A 20,443-nucleotide genomic window follows, 5' to 3' on the forward strand; every position below is an offset into this window, starting at 1 on the left:
AATAAAAGATTCAAACTACTGAAGGTACTAACTACTGATAGGGATAGTTAGCAAATGAAAGATATTAATAGAGAACAAACAATGTATTTACCTTAATATTCATAATTGACATTCAGTCTTACAGATTATCAAAACTCCGCCATCTCTCTCCCCACGTCCACCACTGCTGGCGGCTCACCTCCAACTGCCCAACGCAATCTGCTGTTCACATCCAGCTATAGCAGTTCATGACAACAATGGCAGGCAACAATGCAAACTAGCCACATACTGCACACAGCACAGCCAGAGAGCGCTACGTAACGTTGCCAATAAGAAAACATAAACATCAAACTTACATAAAGAAAACATAAACAGCCTACTTACATAGCCCCCATGCTCCCCACAAAAAATTTTACAAATGTTTTTGGCCAGTGGCCAATAATGATTTGATAAAATTTTTCATAATTACACTAACAAAGATATCCAATGCACACACTTATTGATACAATGTTGGTCAAAAGCTAAAATTTTTTTCACAGTCAATAAAGACAGTCCAGATTGTTCATCATAATAGTAATTACAGTTTTTGTTTTTCACAATGTCTCATTAGTAAAAGAAATTGCACATAGAAGTAGTGGATTTCCATGCAGTCTTGAAGAAGTAGTGTTGTCCTTCCAACGGAAAGACAGTGCTGACTCTTGAAATGCTGACAGGTAATGGGCCACAATGGAGCAAACCCACAGCAGAGTCATTCGAAGTTCTGACGAATATTGGTAGGTAGGTCATCACTGAGCAGACCCACTGCAGTCCTGGTAGAGAGTATTGTATTGGTGGGCCACCAGAGGTGCAGACCCACAGTAGTCCTTGTAGAGATAATTGTATTGGTGGGCCATCAAAGATGCAGACTCACTGTAGTCCTTGTAGAAAGTGTGGACAGGCCCACTGTAGTCCTGGTAGAGATTGTGGTATTGGTGGGCCACCAGAGGTGTAGACCCACTGTAGTCCTTGTAGAAAGTGTGGACAGGCCCACTGTAGTCCTGGTAGAGATTGTGGTATTGGTGGGCCACCAGAGGTGTAGACCCACTGTAGTCCTTGTAGAAAGTGTGGACAGGCCCACTGTAGTCCTGGTAGAGATTGCCAGCAGCCATCTGTTGCGACTGTGCAGGTGCACAATCACCATTGAAGAGTCTTGCGGATAATAGAGCAAGTCCATAACCACCACTTGTGCATTCACAAAGTTTTTGGGAATTGTCCTTAGAACCAGCAATGCTGTTATCCAGTCCCTTGCTGAATTAGTAACACACGTGCAAACACTAACAGTCCCAACTTCTCACATATTGTCCATATACTATGACCAACAGAAATGTGTGCAGTGAAATGAATGCTTTCAAGTTACTTAATTTGATTAACTGGCGTCAATTACAATTATATAACATAAGAATACAATTACAAAGATACAAAATACAACATTAAAGACATAACAATACAGATAATATTTGTAGTAATAGGGGCTTTACAAAAGAATAGAAATAAACATATACATCAGTGTTACAGGAATGATGACATGAGTACATACATAAAAGATCAGAATCACTTTTGAAACGTCAACTTCACACATGAGCATGAAAACAACACAGAATAAATAATGTCTAAGCATCTTTACAAAGAAAATAACAGAATATTAGAAAAATTCTACAACATAGCTCTCATCAGCTAAACACATAAAGACAGGAAAACACTAATACACAAGGGCACACAAACATATAGAGGAATAACACAAAAAGGAAAGGACAACACACAATTACATATTTGGAAAAGGCAGCAAAGAGGAAAGGACAGGGTTTGGTTTACTGCAGTATTTTGCTTGGAGAACTCCCTTCATTCCATAGATCGTTCGTCTTATTTCAACCTTTGCTTCCACCAAAAAAATCCTATCCAAGCATGCTTTCTGTATTTATGTGTTCACATATTTCTTACCTCATTATTTATTTCCAAGATAATCCTACCTATATCTCCTTCCTGTATTCCATTCATATTTCTTTCAAAATAATTATTTCTGATTGTACAATACTCATTGGGGCCCAAATCTTTCTTCGCAATGCATTCTTTACCTATTCTCCATAGTCAGTTTCTTATATAGTCTACCCCCTCTTAAGCTAACTTAAATCTACTGAGCTCAGATATATATACCAAGGGACGAGGCAATGCAGCAAAAAAAAAATAATTAACACAAACATCAATGACAAAATATAGAAATGGCAAAGCAAGCAGCATAAATTAGCAAAGCAAGTGCAATATTACAACTAATATAAGGCAATGCAGGAAACAAGAAAAACTAGCTTAGAAGAGTAACACAAAGTCAAATTCAGTAACACTATGCCTGACAAACAGCAGCAACTTATACCTAAACATGACATAGCTCAAGCAGAAAAAATATTACAGGAAACAACAATGCAGACAAGGGAAATGCGTATTCACATCTTAATGTCTATGTAATTAAAGTGGTGCACCATAACAACTGATTGTAAAAAAATACTACCATGTACTTGAAAAGAAAATTAAGTGTTACTGTTACTAGTTACTTCTTATTGTTCTTTCCTTTCCAAGTGCTCCTTTTTTAAAGAATGTGGATTACAAAATTATCATTTAATAGATCTGTTGACAGAAAGAGTTCACATTAGCAAATGCATCTCATTTTATAAAAGCAATGCTGCAACACAGCTGGAAACCAGATATCAAATGAAATAAGCAATTACACAAACCAAAGCATAAAAATATCATTCAGTAGTCATGTGACATTTCATTTCATAAGTTAATGGCTCTCAACTCTCGTAGAAAGACACTAGTCATAATCAGGTGTGCAGATGTAAAAATATTTCTTGTCATTTTGTTAGGCATTTCAGTAAATATCATAAATTTTTAAGTAACGAGGGTGTCGCATTAGCGATGAAAGGCACATCCTAATGGCTTATTCTCCAGGTGTTTGACACAGCTGTGTGCCCACAACGCATTACAAAAATCATATGTTTTCAAGTAACGAGCGTGTCGCATTAGCGATGCCCTCTACAAAGGAATGTTATTAAAGTAGGCTGTTTATGTTTTCTTTATGTAAGTTTGATGTTTATGTTTTCTTATTGGCAACGTTACGTAGCGCTCTCTGGCTGTGCTGTGTGCAGTATGTGGCTAGTTTGCATTGTTGCCTGCCATTGTTGTCATGAACTGCTATAGCTGGATGTGAACAGCAGATTGCGTTGGGCAGTTGGAGGTGAGCCGCCAGCAGTGGTGGACGTGGGGAGAGAGATGGCGGAGTTTTGATAATCTGTAAGACTGAATGTCAATTATGAATATTAAGGTAAATACATTGTTTGTTCTCTATTAATATCTTTCATTTGCTAACTATCCCTATCAGTAGTTAGTACCTTCAGTAGTTTGAATCTTTTATTTAGCTGGCAGTAGTGGCGCTCGCTGTTTTTCAGTAGCTTGAGTAGCGAAGATTTTTGTGAGGTAAGTGATTTGTAAAAGGTATAGGTTAAAGTTAGTCAGGGCCATTGTTTTGTAGGGGTTATTGAAAGTCAGATTGCGTTGCGCTAAATAATATTGTGTGTCAGGTTAAGCACAGGCTTGTATAATTGTTCTAAGTGGACGTTTCACATGTAAAATTGTTCAAAGGGGACGTTTCATATGTCGACCCTTAGCCTAGGATACCTCACTGGAATCTTCTGATTTTTTCTTGTAGTTTGTGTATTTAGTGTAGCTTTTGTTTATTGCTAGTGCGTAATTGTAGAGAGAATCTCCTTTGTAGTTGCAGTCTTTCATTGTTGTACAGTAAAACAGTTGTGGCATGCATGTAGCTTTGCGCCAAGTATTTCGCTGCTGCAATTAACTAGATATTATTTTCAGTGCTATGTTAATGTGTTCTCTTATTTTTGCTCTTCAAATTGTGTTTTTGTGTGTTATCGTGTGAAATATTGTCTCAATAATGGCGTGTGAAAAACGTAACACTCGGCTCCAAAGTAAACTAAGAAACGACAGTGAAGACGAAAGCAATGTGTTAGCGCCACTGTGTAATGAGTTAACTAATGTTCAAAGTAGTAATTTGGTAACTGTGCATAGGGAAATGGAGCGGGCGTCAAACAATGGCGTAGACAGTCAAACAGGTAGTGAACAGGGAAGCATTATCGATCGATCGGTCGGCAACAGCTCGCCTCAGGAATCCGAAATGATAGGACACAATTTTGCAAATACTGTAGATTCAGGTTTTGCGTCCTCACCGGTTTCTCAAATGAGTCAAGACACATTTTCTGCTTGTCAAAATGTGAATGCTGCCGGTGAAAACGCACTGCCAAAGAGCATAGAGAAACAGATTCCAGACACTAATACATTATTATTGCAATTAATGCAAAAAAATGGAACAAAATCAGAAACAAACACAGCAACAGTTAGATACAATGGGACAAAATCTGCAAAAGTTAGACACAGTGGAACAAAATCAGAGACAAACACAGCAAAAGCTTCAAAAGTTAGACTCATTGGAACAAACACTTGAACAAACACGTGAAGATTTAACTACTGAGTTACATAAAATCGAATCGAAATGTCAAAAAGTCTGTAATGACGTAAAAACACAAATTTGTGAGCATTTCCAACCTATTTTTTCGCTGCATGAAAATGCATTACAGAATCACGAAGCAGCCATAAAAGAGCTGCAAACCATTGTTCATGAAAATCATGAGACCTTGTGGGCTAAAATTGACTCAGTTGCATCTACCGATTCGGTAACGCAACTTGCAAAAACTCAGGAAAACTTAAAGGACACAGTAGAAAGACACATGGAGGAAATTAGTTCATTATCAGAGAAAGTAGCCGAACTTTCGGATCAGGTCACTAATTTATCTACAAAGGTAGATGATGATCTGAATGACACAAGACCCGTAGCCTTCATTGACACAGAAGAGTATGAACAAATAAGAAAATTCAAACAAAATCAGAATCAAATTAATACGCAATACAAAAGAGAAATGCGGGAAGTACAAGATCAGCTGACACAGGTAATACAAGAATTACGTATTTCAGAGGACACTCGCGCCCCAATAAGGGAAGAGGGACATAGAAATATGAAACGTCCCCTTTGAACAATTTTACATGTGAAACGTCCACTTAGAACAATTATACAAGCCTGTGCTTAACCTGACACACAATATTATTTAGCGCAACGCAATCTGACTTTCAATAACCCCTACAAAACAATGGCCCTGACTAACTTTAACCTATACCTTTTACAAATCACTTACCTCACAAAAATCTTCGCTACTCAAGCTACTGCAAAACAGCGAGCGCCACTACTGCCAGCTAAATAAAAGATTCAAACTACTGAAGGTACTAACTACTGATAGGGATAGTTAGCAAATGAAAGATATTAATAGAGAACAAACAATGTATTTACCTTAATATTCATAATTGACATTCAGTCTTACAGATTATCAAAACTCCGCCATCTCTCTCCCCACGTCCACCACTGCTGGCGGCTCACCTCCAACTGCCCAACGCAATCTGCTGTTCACATCCAGCTATAGCAGTTCATGACAACAATGGCAGGCAACAATGCAAACTAGCCACATACTGCACACAGCACAGCCAGAGAGCGCTACGTAACGTTGCCAATAAGAAAACATAAACATCAAACTTACATAAAGAAAACATAAACAGCCTACTTACATGCTGCAACTTCTCTGTATACTACAGTATCATCCTTCACAGTGTTGGCTGAACGCTAACAATGTTCATGCTCTTTATATGCCCTATGACACCTGGTAAATAAAACTAACCGTGAACAGCAGTACTGCACTCTGTTAGCATTTTCACTGCTTGCGGAGAATAAGCAACACTTACCTTTCACAAACTACCTGTAGTGTGTGCATGTAAAAAGTTACATCGACATTAAGACACGTGTTCTGGTTGTTTCACTTCTTTTGTCTGGAAGTGGGCTACGAGATTAATGACTCAAAGTGAAGCTACAAACATTGCCTCACCAAAATTAAAAATCATAAGAAGTAACATCATCCTCTGTCACCTCCATTTTAGGATAAACACTCACTTAAGCTGGTGACAATGTATATAACTGCGTTTCAAATGCTGATTCCACAGATAGGACGACTTCTGAGACCTTTCCGCTCAGCAAGCGAGCACAGGCGATTTAGCGGATGCCATGACCGCATTCTCGGTTTTCTCTGTGATGAATAGTTAATTTGCTCAGACAAACTCAGTAGAGAATGTTTCCTCCTGTATCATCAGCAAGTCGAGGAGCGTTCGCGCATATGTCTGTCGCATCTGGATTTCTGCTGAGCTCTGCGCTCGGAAGACTAAGTTAAACGCGTCGGGCGGCGGCGGCGGCGCGGCCAAGTTGCATGAAATGTGGTTTCTGCCGTCGCGGCCGGAAGCTGCAGAGCCGCTTCCGCCGGGTGACTGATGGCTGGCCGGCAAGCGAGCGCGGCGCGCGGCGCCTCTGGACTGCTGTCAGCGCCGCCCCCACCCCCTCCCCTCCCGCCCTACCACCACTCCGCCAAACGCCGCCGCGCTAGAAGCTCTCGCCACGCCTCGTCTGCGGAATGCTGCGTATGCTGAGCACCCATTCGTCATCCCACCCGAGCGGCTGTGCTGCGTTGGGCGCTCGTGGGCGTCCGAACACCGAGTAATGATGGAAGATTGATTAGTTTCCCGGCCCGCTCTGGTCGTCCACTTCAACTGTTTTTCCATACCACTTTACTTAATTAGAAAACAGAGACAGCCAATAACGCAGTAAATGGATGACCATGTAGGGGGTATTCACAGACCTGTGGTTTGTCTCCATGAAATATGCATTTTTTTCTTTCATTGAACCTTTCCTCTTCTGCTCTTCTGTGATCGTAGCAAATTAGGACCCCTGTGTTCTACGTCGTCTGTGTATGCAATACGTCCTATTCGAGTAAGATTAAGATATGACATCGCATTAATGAAAATATATATTTGTCTCACATCACCTGCGCTCCCACCCCACGGGAGCCCGCAAAGAGTTTTCAGAGATGGAGCAAAATTCTTTAATAGCCATTTTCATTGTAACTGATTTGACGATTTTGAAATGTGGTGTCCTAATTACCGTGTTTGACAAACAGCATACAAAACTAATGATGTATCACAAGACTGCTAATCATGCACGCAGTACAAGTTATTTTCTGTGTAATATGTATCCCACATTATAACATCCAAATTGTGGAGCCGATTTTCGTTAAAATGAGACATCAGCATTCTATATTACACCCAGATAGGCCAATTCTTAGTATTATGACAGTGATCTTATCATCTCCTTCGGAAAACCTGGTATGTACTGCACAGTTCAGTATCATTTCTTAATAAGTGTGCCTTGTCATATACGGTGTAGCACACCACAGGAAATTTGTAGTCTATGATAAGCTAATATCGACTTTATGCATATCGGGGTGTATTACATGAAAACTAGTCTGTGACATAGCTTCTATAATTCGTCTCCTACACCCACATATATTACTGTGATTTGTGGATACACTTAGAAAATAACTGTAATCGCAGGAAGTAATCGGAATTTATAACAGAAGTTGGTGAGCCATAATTTCTAGCTGTATAATAGGGTGATGACACCACATGCTATGTGAGCTGTAATAGAGGGAAGCCGACAAAGCATTCTAACTTAAACATCCAATTACAAAGTGCGTGGGTCGAACAAACTGTGTAAGATTACGCTAAATAAGATTAAACAACAATGTGGAACGAAGATGGCATCACATAGGCGAGTGCAAGTGTCGATCAGGCTGTGGCATGATTCTCTAAGGAGCCAGCGGAACAGTCTGATGGCTGGCAGTGTATCTTCACGTCATGTGGTGTTGTCACTCGTCGTATGATGTCAACAAACTGCAGAGTCCTTTCAGAGATCCCAAAATCGTCGATGTCACAGACAATTATTACAAGGATTACTGAATTACTGAATTCAACCAAGATTGGTAGATTTTGTCGCGGGATCGTTATGGAGATGTTCAATAGAGTACAGAGGCGGTCGCTCAAAATGAGGCACTGCGTGTTATGGAGAGATTTGCTATTGGAAAACTCGGAAGGAGTATCTTGTCGGTAATATATTACTTCCTTCAGCAATGAGAAATTAGGGCTGATGCAGTGGTTTTGCAATCATTCTTTGTATATGGGAGCATGTGCCTGGGTTAAAAGTCACATGTATGGTGGTGCGTGGTTTTCTCTCGTCCCAATTCTCGATATATATATATAGTAGCATCGCTTGGGAAACACTGTGGATGAATGAAAAACAATCACGTCAACCTACGTGCAGGAGCCCAACTGTCGCAAATCGCGTCCGTATGTCACTTAGAGGCTGTAAACTACGATTCCGCTCCATCTTTGGAAAAATTTCTAAGTGATAAAAGATACTCTAGCCGAAATCTGATATCAAAGTCGTTACATTCTCGAAAACACGTGAGAAAAAATGAATAACTTGAATGTCATAATCTTGTGGGGGGATCATGTTGTATGGCGTGATAGTGATCTGTGGATCATGTACTAAGGCAGTGTGTAGATGCTACACTAAGCAATGTACAATAAGAGATGCAACAGCAAGGCCTGTTTGTTCATTGACCTATTAATTAGAAGGAAGGTCACCGTTGGCCGTAATTTTGATGGTTTATTGACAGGAAAATCGATTTTCATTCACTTAGTGATCATCTTCAGTGCTGTAGTCACTATGTGATTGAAAATCGATTTTGCTGTCAATAAACCATCAAAATTACGCCCAATGCTGACCTTCCATCTAATTTCCCTTATATGGTCGTTGTGCACACAGCACTCTATGGAGTCGCCAATCAGTTGACTTATTAATCTTTTCATACGTTCTTAGAATATGTTCCATTCAAACTGCAGTCCTTCTGAGTTTATTTTAACACACCACTTGTTTTAAAAAGCTGAATTGGGAGGGCTACTGCAGCCTAGTTGTGTGGGAACTGTACATTCTATTGTAAAATATGGAGTTTCAGTCTTCGATCGCTATTCTTTATTTTCAATTACCGGTTTCGGGCTAGCTGCCCATCTTCAGATCTGTTAGACAATGTTAAAAATGTAATTAATAAGAGAGATACAGTTAGTGAAAAAATATCTTAGTTTACAAAAAGAAATTTTGGAACGTATAAAATGCCAACATACCATATGTTGTAGTTACAGAGTAACTTGTCCGTACAGAACACACAGTTCACTGTCATAAGTAAAGTAAATTTCAATCTGTTAAAACATTATATCGCAGTATTTAAGAGTAACCTGATTGGTAACAGTAAAAAGTGCCCTCTACCTATAACAATTGTGCATCTGTTATTATTTCGCCGTATATATTATTGGCGAATATTCTTTTTAATAAAACAATTTTTAAGGTAATAACAAATGAATAATCTTTTTGAGTGGACCATGAAACGAAAAATTTTTACATTAATTTAAAATTTCTTTATAAAGAAACATAAAATATAATTAAAATGTAGATATCCTTCCGAAAATGTGCGTTTACTCTTCTTTGTTTTTGATTGGTGGTGGAGTGGATTTCCCTACGTCAGAACGTATACAACGCCACGCCGAGTTGTCTTGCGCCGCGCCCAATTCACCTCGCCGCCAGTACGCTGAGGGCCGTTCCGCTGTAGCTGTTTCTTACTGGGGCGTGCTGTTGCATTCAAGAGTAAGCCTAAAACAGGTCTTTAAAAATCTCATAATAATTCCTGTGCATAAAATCACTTTGCTCATTAAGTAGTAGGCCTGGGGTTTTTCTTTGATGTGCGTATATTTCAATCTCTTCGAGCACGTTGAGATAGAGACTTTTTGGAGCTTTATGTAGCACCTCCATTTGTTGATTTATATTACTAACTTCATGTCTACTCTCTTTTACATGTGTTCCAAATGCTGTTCGATTGCTATGACTGCAATGTTCCCTGTATCGAATTTCAAAGTTCCGCCCTGTTTATCCTATATAATAACTGTCACATTCAGCACATTTAATCTTATATACTCCGGAATTATTGTATTTCATTTGTTTCGTCGTTGCTGGTTTATGTCTTAATCTATGTGCCATTTGCCCTTCGTTCTGAAATGCCACTGCGATGTTTTTTGGAAAGCATTTAGCAATTCTGTCCGACACACGCCCTTTGTATGTCAGGGTGACAAACTTCTTCTTAACTCTAATTTTCCTAGAATCGCTACTGATGCCCGCGGCTTTGTTTTTGATTTTGTTAAACATACGTGTAACATCTTGTGTCCTGTATCCGTTAGCTGCTGCTACTTGCTTAATAATACCCAGTTCTTTCTGCAACTCATCTGCCTGTAGTGGCAATCTGAGGGCTCTGTTGCACATTGCATGAAAGTACGCTCTTTTATGTTGTGCCGGGTGGTGCGACGTCGCTACTATGATGTTGTCGGAGCACGTGTCTTTTCTATAGACGCCGAAAACATGTTTGCCTCCCTCCTTTCTGATAGTCAAATCTAAATAGTTAATCGCCCAGTTGTTTTCCATTTCTAGTGTGAATTGAATTTTTGGATGCTGCTCGTTTAAAACTTTAGTCATTTCCTCTACGTCTTCTTTTTCCCCTTTGAATAATAAAATACTGTCGTCAACATACCGTCTGTAATAAATTAACTTCTCCTTAATTTCTGGAAAAGAGCTAAAAACTTTGTTCTCAAAGTCATTCATAAAAATTTCAGCTAAAATGCCTGATAGACTGTTACCCATAGCTAAACCCTCATCTTGAATAAAAACTTTATCGTTAAAGATAAAACTATTAAAACTCAGTGTGAACTCTAGCATATCTACGAGTTCGACGATTTCACCCATGCTCATTGACTTATTTTTTTATCAGGTTTTTCCTTATAATTTGCAAAGTTTCTGGTATTGGTATATTAGTGTAGAGGTTCACGACGTCCAATGAGGCTAGGACTGCATCCTTTGGGATTGCAATGTCCTTCACTTCGTTCGCGAAACACACACTATTTTTTACGTTGTAAACTTGCTCGTATTTATACGCAGATTTTAACTTACGGTACAAAGCTTTATTCAAGAGCTCATTAACGGCTTCCTTCCCATTGCAAATAACACGCATTGGTTTATTCTCCTTGTGCAATTTTATTTGCGCTCTTGCTTCTGGTGTTCTTGGATTCATCTTTACTAATCTAGCTTTTTCATTTGGAGTGAATAAAAATAGTATTGTTTCTATCCTTGCCTTCAAATCTGTCTGAAACTTCTTTGTTAAATCTTTTTTGACTTCTTTAATTCCATTTTCCTGAAAAAAACCGCATTGTCTTATCTATATATTCCTTTTCGTAAATGACAACTGAGGTACTGCCCTTATCTGACTTAATCACGATTGCGTTGTTAGAATCCAGTTTTAAGTTAATTTCTTTCACTAACCTCATCTCACTATATTTACTGTTATGTAAAGTTTTCTGGCATTCAATTGCCTCTTTGGCTTTGATGGCGATACATGTCTCCTGGAATTTAGTTAACTTAGCATCCCTACATGCTACCTTAACTTCTGCGATCATTCTCTTGATGTCTCGATCTTGCAAGTTCGTTCGCGGATTATGCTTAAGCCCCTTATCCAAAAGCTTCTGCTCTTCTTTAGAAAAGACAATATCTGTTAGGTTAACGGTTCTGTCATAAAACTTATGTACATACTGTATTTTATCTGTTTCCCTCTCTGCCTTTGCTATTGCTAAAACACCAGAAGCAAGAGCGCAAATAAAATTGCACAAGGAGAATAAACCAATGCGTGTTATTTGCAATGGGAAGGATGCCGTTAATGAGCTCTTGAATAAAGCTTTGTACCGTAAGTTAAAATCTGCGTATAAATACGAGCAAGTTTACAACGTAAAAAATAGTGTGTGTTTCGCGAGCGAAGTGAAGGACATTGCAATCCCAAAGGATGCAGTCCTAGCCTCATTGGACGTCGTGAACCTCTACACTAATATACCAATACCAGAAACTTTGCAAATTATAAGGAAAAACCTGATAAAAAATAAGTCAATGAGCATGGGTGAAATCGTCGAACTCGTAGATATGCTAGAGTTCACACTGAGTTTTAATAGTTTTACCTTTAACGATAAAGTTTTTATTCAAGATGAAGGTTTAGCTATGGGTAACAGTCTATCAGGCATTTTAGCTGACATTTTTATGAATGACTTTGAGAACAAAGTTTTTAGCTCTTTTCCAGAAATTAAGGAGAAGTTAATTTATTACAGACGGTATGTTGACGACAGTATTTTATTATTCAAAGGGGAAAAAGAAGACGTAGAAGAAATGACTAAAGTTTTAAACGAGCAGCATCCAAAAATTCAATTCACACTAGAAATGGAAAACAACTGGGCGATTAACTATTTAGATTTGACTATCAGAAAGGAGGGAGGCAAACATGTTTTCGGCGTCTATAGAAAAGACACGTGCTCCGACAACATCATAGTAGCGACGTCGCACCACCCGGCACAACATAAAAGAGCGTACTTTCATGCAATGTGCAACAGAGCCCTCAGATTGCCACTACAGGCAGATGAGTTGCAGAAAGAACTGGGTATTATTAAGCAAGTAGCAGCAGCTAACGGATACAGGACACAAGATGTTACACGTATGTTTAACAAAATCAAAAACAAATCCTCGAGCACCCTGACATACAAAGGGCGTGTGTCGGAAAGAATTGCTAAATGCTTTCCAAAAAACATCGCAGTGGCATTTCAGAACGAAGGGCAAATGGCACATAGATTAAGACATAAACCAGCAACGACGAAACAAATGAAATACAATAATTCCGGAGTATATAAGATTAAATGTGCTGAATGTGACAGTTATTATATAGGATAAACAGGGCGGAACTTTGAAATTCGATACAGGGAACATTGCAGTCATAGCAATCGAACAGCATTTGGAACACATGTAAAAGAGAGTAGACATGAAGTTAGTAATATAAATCAACAAATGGAGGTGCTACATAAAGCTCCAAAAAGTCTCTATCTCAACGTGCTCGAAGAGATTGAAATATACGCACATCAAAGAAAAACCCCAGGCCTACTACTTAATGAGCAAAGTGATTTTATGCACAGGAATTATTATGAGATTTTTAAAGACCTGTTTTAGGCTTACTCTTGAATGCAACAGCACGCCCCAGTAAGAAACAGCTACAGCGGAACGGCCCTCAGCGTACTGGCGGCGAGGTGAATTGGGCGCGGCGCAAGACAACTCGGCGTGGCGTTGTATACGTTCTGACGTAGGGAAATCCACTCCACCACCAATCAAAAACAAAGAAGAGTAAACGCACATTTTCGGAAGGATATCTACATTTTAATTATATTTTATGTTTCTTTATAAAGAAATTTTAAATTAATGTAAAAATTTTTCGTTTCATGGTCCACTCAAAAAGATTAATCATTTGTTATTACCTTAAAAATTGTTTTATTAAAAAGAATATTCGCCAATAAAATATACGGCGAAGTAATAACAGATGCACAATTGTTATAGGTAGACGACACTTTTTACTGTTACCAATCAGGTTACTCTTAAATACTGCGATATAATGTTTTAACAGATTGAAATTTACTTTACTTATGACAGTGAACTGTGTGTTCTGTACGGACAAGTTACTCTGTAACTACAACATATGGTATGTTGGCATTTTATACGTTCCAAAATTTCTTTTTGTAAACTAAGATATTTTTTCACTAACTGTATCTCTCTTATTAATTACATTTTTAACATTGTCTAACAGATCTGAAGATGGGCAGCTAGCCCGAAACCGGTAATTGAAAATAAAGAATAGCGATCGAAAACTGAAACTCCATATTTTACTTAATGAACGATCGCGGAATTCCCAGTGAGACAACTATGTCTAGTTTTGATAAACATTCTATTGTCGCAGAGCTTTTAAGAAAAAAGTAATTCAAACTTTCACTGTTCGTACAAGTATTGTAATTCCACAGGTCATAAGGGAAAAAAAATCTTTTTAACAAGCATAAACCAACGTTTCTAAAAAAATTACTCTTTTTACTATAGTTAGTATCTTACGTCTATGAAAAAGGAAAAAACGAAAGTCGAAAAGAAAGAATTAAGGAAACGAGAACTCGAGTTTATGGCGAAGACCACTTCCATTATTAAAGTATATAAAACGCTACTGGAAAAAGTGGAAGCCATTGCAGATATGAAGGCTAGTCTCACATGTTACTTTGAAAACAGTTTTTGGAGATATCTGGTTACAAGTGGAGAATATAAGATATTAATATTTAGTTTAAATGCCAATGGTCAGTGACCACACATTGACATAGTGGGCAAAAAGGTTGATTCGGCCATATTTACTATGATAAATGACGCACGAAAAATCTGTCTACGAAGCTCCAGTCGCGTTTGGATCTACTTAAAAACATTGGTTGCATTGCATCGGTATGTAGTGGGTGGGATGTGCATCTGAAAACGGAATACCTAAGTTTAATGCGCACTTGTTTGTAAAAGTTCTAAACAAAGATCTATATTGTAATGCCACAATAATATGGAGTAGAATAATTCCCAGTGTACATCCAAGAAGCTATGGAATGTTTTAACAATAGTGTAATGCAGGAGATTAGAGGCAAAATTTAAATTACTGAATGCTCTCGGCTAGAAGAGTTGCAAGAAGGAGGTAACATAAATGATAAAGCAATAAAAGAGAAACTTTATGGTATAAAAAGTAGATATGTATTGTTATTCGATGTCATGGCTTGTCTGTATTTGTCATGTCACTTGTTGGAAAAAGAATTGCACATTCCGATTTACATTTAAATCATAAGTGAAAAATAAAGCCGGATGTTATCAGAAGTACACAGAGCAAGCAAAGAGAGGGTAAGCACAGATCAATAAATGTTTGCTGCAGGTATATGTTTTTTTTTTTTTGTAATTTACCACCCTGGCAAAAAATCCTATTCACTATGACATACATGTGTCTCTTCCGGATGTTTACGTTGTAAAGCAGTTGCAAGGGGATAGTTGGAACGCTAGTTCATAGATTCTCGATGCAGTGCGTACTAAACAACAACAATTAGAATTATGAATGACCTGGTAAAATTATAAAAATAATTCATCTAAATTCTAAAGAAGATGTGATGGGTAAGTCCGGAAAGCTCTACGAACAGCATAGTGTAGATATCATAACATAGTAAAGTAATCAAGACACGTTGGATGAGCTAGTGAAATAGTTAACAACAGTTTTCATTCAATGAATACATCAGTTACTGTGAGTTTATTTTAACACAGAGTAGTCGACAGCCACTGTGAGCCTACGTTAGTTGACGATAGTGGATAGCTGCTGTGATGAAGTGCTCAAATGACTGTAGTAGTTAGCAACAGTGAGCTGGCGAAAAGTGTTATTGTGTTCTGATGAGCTAAGCCAACGCTTTCAGACAGTGTGCTTAGTGAGACGTTACAGGAGAAGACAACAGCAGTGCAAGAGGGGAGTTTTTTTTGTCTGTTTCCAGACAAGCTACCAGGATGTGTGGTGAAACGTGCGCAGCACAACAGCCCACTGTTCACTACGCTGGCGTAATGTTTTTTGTGTTTCCACGTGAGCGGAAGCCGAGGAGTATGCAGCAGTTCATCTCAAGGAACGTCAGGATACTGACGTCATCTGCGGTTGTCACTCGCCGTAAGATGTCAACAAACCGCAGAGTCCTTATGTCGACAAACCGCAGAGTCCTTTCAGAGATCCGAGAAGCGTCCATGTCACAGACATTTACAGCAAGGATTACCGAATTACTGAAATCCAACCATGACTGGTATATTTCGTAGCGGTATCGTTATGGAGATGTTCAACAGAGTCCAGAGGCGGTCGCTCAAAATGAGGCATTGCGAGTTATGGAGAGGTATACTACTGGAAAACTCGGAAGCGATATGTTGTGGGTAATATATTACTTTATTCAACAATGAGCTTGTCCAGAAAAAAAGAACACCTTGAACGACTACAGGTAGGACGTTCGTATTCAGAGGACATGTACGTTAGTATGTTCTGCATAAATGATTAGCATTTGAAACATGTCGGCCAGCGCTCAACAGCGATATCGCGGCCCACTACTACCTACCGGTAAATGGTGCCTGCGGTGCTCGCTGTCGCTATCAAGCGAAGGTAATGTATCAGTGTACTTGAGCAGATGTGCAGGATGCCTCGCAGGCATATGCGAGAACAGTAGTGTCAATTCAGTGAATTGAAAAGAGGGGGCGTTATTGACACGAGAGAATGTGATACATCCACAGCATAATTTGCTACTCGTGTGGGACGAAGTGTTTCGGCAATGCAACGGGTGTGTGCAACATGATTCATGTAAGGCCGTAAAACACGAGATGGGGCAGATCGCAACCCTCCCCCCCCCCCTCCACAACCCCCTCGAGAAGATCGACGTCTCATCCAAATGGCACTGCAGAGCAAATATGCATTCTCCTCGGCTCTGACGCAAAAGTGAAACAGTGTAACACGTCGTACACTGTCAGGGGCGACAGTCCGTCGCCGTTTATTACAGCGTGGTTTACGTGCGCGACGTCCACTTCCACCTTTAAGGAATGAGCAGATACATAATAGACCGTAGTGGTGTATGGAACGACATCACTGCGGACAGGAATGGCATCACACAATGTTTTCGGACGAATCCAGTTTCTGTTTCTTTGAAAAACATTGCCTTATGGCATGGGGTGCTGCTGGGTACAACCACAAATCACAGATGGTGCTTGTCCAGGGCACAGTGACCAGTGTGATCTACGTGAATGACATCGTGCGACCTATAACCATTCCCTCTCTGCAAAACACTTCAGACGCCATTTTCCAGCAAGACAATGCATGACTACACTTTGCTGCACAAACAAGTGCGTTCTTTGTGTCACAGGATGTCAGCCTTTTGTCCTGGCCCACCAATCGAAAATGTGTGTCTTATGGTGATAAAACAGGGGCAGTGCTGTGACGTAATGCCAACCATTACCGGTGAACTTTGAAATCAGATAAAAATGCAACATGGATGGCTATACCAGAGGACGCTATTCCCGACTTTTATGCTTTGATGGCAGTAGGCATGGAACAAGTCATCAGGGCCTACGGCGGCCCCTGTGACTATTAGGCAATAGGACACATGCTGAATCGATGTGACTGAAATGCTAATAATTTCTGTAGAACATATGAATTTACACGTCCTGAGAATACGGAAGTCCTATCTCCAATAGTTCAAGGTTTTCTGTTATTTCTGAAAATGTTTGGACAATGGTTACAAGTGTTTCATAACGTGATAAAATCTGTTTTCGAGTCGCATAGTTAAGATTGAATCAATTCAAGTTATGAAAATTAATCAGTATTTTGGAACGATTAGAATGTAAGCTGTGCACCAGATAGCGGGGCCTCAGCTGTGAACTGTAATAGTTTGTCAAAGACAACAGAAACAGAATGTTTATGAATACACTCTTTAAACGAAATTCTCTAAGAGGTGTCTAGTGATGTACCACTATTGCTTTACCTATCCCTTGAAAGTGAGAAGGCCTGCCACAGCATGTGCACTAATGGAAGATGCATTACTAAACGTATCTGATACTGTAATCTCACACTCAGCACTCATCATATTTTCCCTTCCATCTCCAGCACGTTCCAGATGAGGCTCGGTGTTTCCTGTAGGCATCGTTAAAGTGAAGCAAAAGTTCCTTGGTGCGGATGTCTCTTGTTACTTAATTTTATGTTCCATGGATCATTTGCACAATAAAAGTTAATGGTGTGGTACGAGTAATGTTATAGTGAAACCACAATTTATTGTGTAAATGTGGCTAAATGCTGATCATTTTCTATTTTTTCTCGATAAGAAAGACATATGCATGTGATTTATCAATTCTTACCCAACACCGTTTATGCATTACACTAACAGAAATTCTTCTGCGGAATACCATTTGTCAAACTGAGACTTTTTCAGTTAGTTTTCAAATTTTACTTTGCTGCCTGTCAGAAATTTTACACCACTGGATAAGTGATCAAAAATTTTGGTTGCATCATTGTGCTAATCTCTATGTATTATGTTAACTTTAATGTAGCCAACGGTGCTGTAATTATTTGTTGTTAACAGAGGAAGGTTTTCTTTCTTGAACGTGAGTCACCCCAGAACATTATTCCATATGACGCTATTGAATGAAAATATCCCAAAAATAGGGCATCTTGTTAATTTGTGCCTTCCTAAGATCTGAAATGATTCTAACGGCAGCTGTAGCTGAACAAAGTTGTTTTAGGAGTACCAAAACGTGCTATTTCCCTTTTTAAATTCTCATCAGTACGCACACATAAGAATTTTGAAGTTTTCACCCCATTTATTATTTCCTCGTCATGTGTTACTTGTACTACGGGTGTCGTAGCTCTAGACGTACAGAACTACATGTTGTCTTTTTAAAATTAAGTATGTGACTATTCGCAGAGAAGCAGTCAATGATGCTTCTAAGTACATCGACTGCGTTTTACTGTTTATACTTGGACTAATTACAGTATTACTGTTATTCCCAAAATTGATGCTTGCTTGCTTCATATTAGACGGAAGATCCTTCATCGGCATAAAGATCTAATACAGCTTTCTTTATCCCTTTCAGGCCCTGCAAGCACAGTTGTGCGTGTCTGATCTTGACTGCTTTATTTCTCTGTAATTCACGCTAGGAAGTTGAGGCAAGCATTGCACAATCGTACTCGTATGCTTTTAACACGTGCGATAGGTTTCAGTTCCTTTCCTCGTCACTGGACGGCACCAGCAGTCGGCAAAGTTTCAGTTTGAGTGAGGATGACGTGCAGGAAGTCCACGTTCAAAGTTCAGCCTCTGCTGTTGTAACGTAAGTTTACTTTAAATCGTTCTCATGATATAAATCGACTCTAAATATATCATTGCTCGTAAATACGTCATAAGTTTCTACTTTATATGATATTAACTTAGATATAAACTGAAACAATAGCACACGCACAATTGTGCGTGTTGAGCCTAATGTAAGTTTCTTAAGACAATGGCATGTCAACAAAGCCTCGATATCTATACTTGTTTCAAAGTGTGTAGCTATCATTTCTCAAGCCACTTGGTTTTATACGACACTGTCATGTTGCTTCGTAATTACTTTGAAAAAACACGCTGTCTACTATAAATCTAAGAATAGAAATAAATTACTCGATCCATTTCAGCACCTTTGAGTGACTCTGCGAAGATTTAAGCAGGGATAATGTCACTCTAGATTCAATTTGGCAACTGCAGCGAACAATGCTGAGAACAAAGTGAAACCCTGCAGGGTGTAAACCAACAAAAAAGAACAAAATATACATGCTCTGCCAACAGCTGCACCAGAAAATGGTGAAAAATCTAGGTAGGCATATTTGGAGAAAGAGATCTTTTCCATCTCGAGAGCTACAACCTTTCAGAGGTGAGGTAGAGTATTACATCTTTTCACTTGTTTATAGAGTAGAGATTTTACTTCTGTAGTTTTTTTATAGAAAAATTTTATTTCGTGTATTTCTGGATGTTGTCGAAGTGGCATTTATAGCAACATACTTCCTAAATTATTTTAATGAGAAGTTCTTCCACGAAGCTGCAGCATGTACAAACATTTATTACATGACAAAAACGGGACAAGAACTTAGAACAACCTCACAGGAAATGAAATGAGCATATGGCATGTGCGAGTCTTATTTCAGTCGGTGCAACATTGGGCGACTTGAGTGCTGGTGAAACGAAACGTCGTGTAGAGAGGGACTCCCATCGGGTAGACCATTCGCCTGGTACAAGTCTTTTGAGGGGACGCCACTTTGGTAACTTGCGTGTCGATGAGGATGAGACGATGATTATGACAACAAAGCACCCAGTCCCTGAGTGAAGAAAGTCTCTTGTTAAGCCGGGAATCGATCCTGGGCCGCTTGGCATTACATTCCAGTGCTCTGACTACTCAGCTACATGGGCGGACCGAGCGCCGGTGATGAGGATGAAATGATGAAGTGAACAACAAAGCACCCAGTCCTCGAGCGGAGAAAATCTCCAACGAGACCGGAAGGAAATAAAGCAGTTGTTCATTATGATTTCGGCTTCCATTAGTGGCTAATGCTATGTCAAAAAGTATTTTTTTAAAAGTTGACAGTGGCTGTCCACGTTACTGATATAGACAGTACTTCTGCTGTTTATAAGGAAACAGACTGTGGAAAGTTCAGCCATCTATTGATGCTGTGAAAGCAATGTAGCTCAAGCTGCCGAGAACCTTTGGACAGAATTTTTTCATGGATGAACAGATGATACCATTTTGCGGTCGTTGGTCACTGAAGCAGTATGTACCAACCAAAGCCAGACCAATGGGATTTAAAAATTTTGTTCTATCCACAAGCAGTTGATTAGTACTGGACGTTGAAATTTATCAAGGAAAGTCCGCTCCTTTGCCAACAACATA

This window comes from Schistocerca cancellata, chromosome 5 (genome assembly GCF_023864275.1).
Source record: "Schistocerca cancellata isolate TAMUIC-IGC-003103 chromosome 5, iqSchCanc2.1, whole genome shotgun sequence".
In the NCBI taxonomy this organism is placed as follows: Eukaryota; Metazoa; Arthropoda; class Insecta; order Orthoptera; family Acrididae; genus Schistocerca; species Schistocerca cancellata.